Source organism: Camellia sinensis, unplaced genomic scaffold (genome assembly GCF_055761805.1).
Source record: "Camellia sinensis isolate YWXY unplaced genomic scaffold, ASM5576180v1 Unanchor1, whole genome shotgun sequence".
Taxonomy (NCBI): Eukaryota; Viridiplantae; Streptophyta; class Magnoliopsida; order Ericales; family Theaceae; genus Camellia; species Camellia sinensis.
Window position 1 is genome coordinate 13569353 of NW_028128987.1, and position 4975 is coordinate 13574327.

The 4975-nt window shown below is 37.0% G+C and overlaps 1 pseudogene across 1 annotated transcript; it reads right to left on the minus strand.

Annotated features, from left to right (window-relative positions):
* Positions 1 to 315: 315 nt before the first annotated feature.
* On the minus strand, positions 316 to 3786 carry LOC114265672 (ETHYLENE INSENSITIVE 3-like 1 protein pseudogene; annotated as a pseudogene). The gene is made up of 2 exons (XR_014357577.1): positions 3453 to 3786; positions 316 to 2669 (listed from the first exon to the last, which is right to left on the minus strand). The product of XR_014357577.1 is annotated as an ETHYLENE INSENSITIVE 3-like 1 protein pseudogene (transcript).
* Between the last annotated feature and the right edge of the window lie 1189 nt (positions 3787 to 4975).

Consider the following 4975-nt stretch of genomic DNA (forward strand, 5'->3'; position numbering starts at 1 on the left):
CCCTTCATATCTAAAGTCAAGAGGAGAGAAATTTATGTACTACACCCACCATGTGATCAATATGCCATATATAAAAAAGCAGCAAGAAAATACACTGCAATTAGTTCCATACATATTCCTTGAATATGCTATAGGGCTTTTGGGACTCAACATCACACAAAAATAATCCAAACTATTCATGCTCAATGCAGAAGTCTAGCAAAATCTAATGCTTTAAAAACAGTAGAATCCATAGAAGAAATTAAATGAATCAAGCTGCTGATCAAAATAAGTCAACTTGCCTAGATAGGTAATAACCAACCAGAACCAGATGAGTGAAGAGACAAACTGCTTTTCCATTCAACAAAACCAAACAACAGAAACAGCACAATAGAATTCAAAGTTTTCAACCTATATATCTAACAACCACAAAACACAACTAATTTATTTATATAACACCTAAATAGTCTAAATATTGCAAAAGCAGGGTCAAACATTAGACAAAGTCCCACTTCACTTGTTTATTACCCAATTTCTGCAAATTACCAGCCCTTGCAAACCCTACAGCTACATTGTAAAAGCCAAGTACCATATAAAATATGGCCAAGGAAAAAATATTTCACTTGACCCTATCTATAACGATATCCGAGTTCAATAAACCCTAAAGGATTATTACTGTGGATATTCATATCAGCAATCTTCTTTCTAGTACCAAATCGAGACATCCTGCTTTGCTAGTGTATCCCTTGCAACTCCTGGAAAACCCTCAGCGTAATCAACTGATTGGAGATTGAAAGGAGATCCAAACATCAAATGGAAGTTGTCATTCGGGTTGGCCTCGAATGGAGAATTCAAAACCTTCCCCTGGTCGAACCGATCTTCCTGTTGCGAAAACATCTGACAGTTAACGGGCATGTTAGCTTCTTCAAATATATTACCACCACCCTCCATCACAGCCCCTTGACCAAGTATATAGTTGTTCTCCTGTTGGCAATGAACATTTGGTTGAGGAAGAGCCTGCGAAAGAGTCTGACCTTTGGTAACTGGGATGCTCACAGAATTTGAGTGCTTGTTTCCTTGAATATTAGCATCATAAAATGACATAAGCTCACTAATCATCTTCTGCCCATCTTCTGGAACACCAAGTCCTGATAGATCGAAGGAAGGTTGGATTGAATTAACTGATGGAACAGCTGGCTTGGGCTGAGCAAAAGATCGAGGGAAGACAACCGGTTTGAATTCATTACTATGGAAGTTTGGATGCACAAACTCCGAAGAATTGCTTCTAAATGGGCAAGTCAATTGATGATTGTCTCTGGATGACCTGTCATGAAAACCACGGCAGAGTTCACTATGAGGACATTGAAGGAACTCACATGTATAGATCTTGTGATCAATAATGGTGTTCAAGTCATTGGTTGGCTTCCTCTTTCGGGTGAAATCCAAATTAGTGATGACTTCATCTTTGATCGGATGAGATAGTTGTTGAACCGGTAACCTATCTTTGATTCTCTCCATACCCATGTTCAACAAATTGAGATTGTTGGGTTTTTGCTCCTGAACATCAAAGTTAGGTTCATCTTCAGGCCCTTCAACATCATACTCACTGCAATCATTAATGGCAAAAGACCCACTACCACCACTGGACAATAAGGGGGGGCAACGATCTGGGTAAAGTTCTCGGGCCAAAGCTTCCTCCTGATTGATAATTGCAAGCCAAGTGGCACTCTCTTTAGCTGTCATCTTGTCTTGCAAGCACTTAGACTGCCTTACAAGCTTGCGAATCTTGGCAATATCGGGAGAAATATGCTTGATCACTGCAGTGAGAACACCAACCTTCCACGCCTTCTTCAAATCATGAGGCTTCTTGTAAGGTGGAGGACCTTGATCCTTCTGCAAACCCAATTGAGGCCACCATTCCTCATTCCCAGTGGGCCACCACGGTGGAGGAACACCTTTTTCCAACGGAAACCGCCTTTGTGGGGGATCGCAATGCTGCATGAGAGCTGAAAGAAGTGAACCAAGCGTGGTGTCCTGTAACTCCTGCAAAGTGTGTGGAGTAGGCCCTACTGCGCTTGAGCTCTCGTTCTTCCCCGGGATCAAATTATCCGCTTGGTATTTCGCTATTGCAGCAGGGCCATTACGATCAAATCTCACTTTGTCCTTCCACCACTCACGAAGATTGTCTGATGCCCCACTCACCGGCTTTCCCTTCTCTGGAATGATCCCATAAACAAAGCCCTGGGCTTTGCAAACTTCCATCATCTTCAGCATGTATTTCAAAATCCCATCTTGGGCCCTCGACATCTTCTTCCTCCTTGCTTGCTCCTGGGACTGCCTTTGCTTGGCAGCATCAACTCCTTCCTTACCCTTATTCATTTCTTTCAAACGTTTCAGTCTCATTTTGTCCCTCCACATCCTTCTCTCAAGCTCATCCACATCAATCTCTTCGTCACTGTAATCATCGTCCACAACAGCCTCTGGTTCAGCTTGAGGGGCGGCCGAATCTCCATCCCCAAGCGGAGCAGAAAAGAAATCAAGATCTCCTCCAAATCCCATTTCATCAAACATTATCATCATCCCGTGCAACAAGCCCTAAAATCGGCTCAACCTTGGAAAAATTCCAAAACCAATTTGACTAGAAAACTCAACACAAATTCTAGTTCAATCAAATCACATAGTTTACCCACCTGCAAACACCCGTATAAAGAATAACAAAAGCACAATCAGAGAGTAGATTTCCTCTAAATCAGGCACATGAACTATTATTAACAGGCTCATGTATTTGTTTACCGCTAGCAAGGCAGACAAATTCACACAAACAAGAACCATGTACAAGCTACGTAACAAAAAAATAATTTCAATTTAATTGCCAAAAAGAGATATTTCCATTTTCTTTTCCCCCTAGAGCATGTTAGTAATTGATAGTATGAACCAAATATGTGAACATCACAATCAGCATATGTATTTGACATAAGGGCAAAAAGCAGAAGCAAATAATCCCATCCCACATCATCATCTTCAAGTCAGATCTGACAACATAACAAATAAACAGAAATAGGTTTCAACCCTTTCACCCACTAAAATTCCTAGAAAACACAAAAGAATTGAACTTTCCCGGAAAAATGAAACGATAAAGGACACTGATTGGATATGTAATCCAAGCAAAACCCAATTCAAATATTAAAAAAGAGCTAATCTTAGAACGGAAAACTCTCAATCACCCAATAAACTAATCAGGAAAATTCAACAGAAAAAGCTTTAATTGAAACACTAAACTAAGCTAACAAAGAAAAATTCAAGGTAAGTAGTAAAGACCGATTGATGATGGATCGATGAATCTGGGTATGTACAGTTCAATACAAAGAAAACCCACATCATGAAAACTAGATAGAAAAAGAGAAACCCAAGCAAAGATTCAAAAAGATCTGACATGAAAACGGAAAAGAAAAGTAATTTCAACAGATGTTTACCTTCAGACGTTGGATTCAATCTGTGTCAACTCTTCCTCTGCTGCAATACGATGAGATGAGCCACCAGAGTAGACACAGAGAAAAGAGAGAGAGAGAGAGAGAGAGAGAGAGATGGGATGGGATGGGATGGGATGGAGAGAGAGGAAGAGAAAAGAGAGGTGGGCTGTATTATTGGTTCATGTGTGAGAAGGTGAAAAGTGTCGGCATTTGGTAAAGTAAAGCAAATTTAAAAATCTTTTGATTTTAATTTTTTTTATTAGAGTTAGAGAGTGTGTAGTGTAGATATTTTATACTAGTATGGAAAATGAACGCAGAAGGGCGTTTGGGGATAAGCGTTTCCAAGTCAGTTCACTGCATTTAAAGGCAATGGATGCGTCGGGACCGCGTCTGATGTGGCATATCCATATCATCCATGGCCCAGTTAAAAAGTTAAAAAAAATTAAAAGAAATAATAATTTATATTAATTTCTTTTTCTTTGTGTTTTTACTTCTTTTTGTAAAAAATTAAGGAATCATTTCAAACATATTAATTTTTTAACATTATATTTTAATTAAAAAAATAAAAAATTATTAAAAAAATTTGTTTCCAAACGAGATCTTATCGAAATATTATTTTTTGCTTACTATGTGCCATTTTGGGAAGAGATAAAAAACGCCACGTTTTTGTCCACGGAAGCAAAACGCCAAGCTACCGAAAACGCTAAGACTTGCATTTGGGAAGTCACAAAAAAGCTGCCTTGTGAAATTACCTAAATACCCTCCATGTTAATAAATAACCTAAAATTCTAAAGTTTGGCAAGGGTATATTGGTCATTTTATTTTGATTTGATGTCATAAATAAATATTAAATAAAAAAGCAAAAAAGTCAATTTTTTTACCAACTTTCTAAATCACCTCCAAAAAAGCCAAAAAACTTAGTAAAAAGTCAAAAGTCAACTTTTTATCAATTTCTCAAAACACTCCTATTTTTTACGAAAAAAAAAATGTATAAAAAATCATAGATAAGTGATGGGGTGATTTATAACAAATAATATTTAAAAAAAAAAACAAACAAACACACAAACCAACTTGTTATCTTATTTAATTAAATCATATTCTCTATTTTGTTTGTACTTTTTTTTTCAAAAAAAAAGCTAATAAGCTTAAAAAAAAAAAAAATTTCACTTCTCAAAATAGATCTAAGTAAATACATGGCTTATTTAGGCTTTTTTGGATATGAGGAAAAAAAAATGACTTTATTAACTTATCTGAATTATATTATCTTTTTTTATTTTTTTTACTTTTTTTTTTCGTAATAGACAAAAAACTTACTTATAAGTCATACTCAAAATAATCCATAGGTAGTTCTCAAACCAAGCCTAATGCATAATCATATGAACTTTTCTTAAGTGTGCAACTTACGCCTTACACTTACGCCTTTCTGTTTGCTATCATGTTTTATGTTTACACCTTCCACTTATACGTTTTGTGTTGGTTGCATATGGTGTGCAACCTTAAGGGGTTACACACCATAACAGCACCCT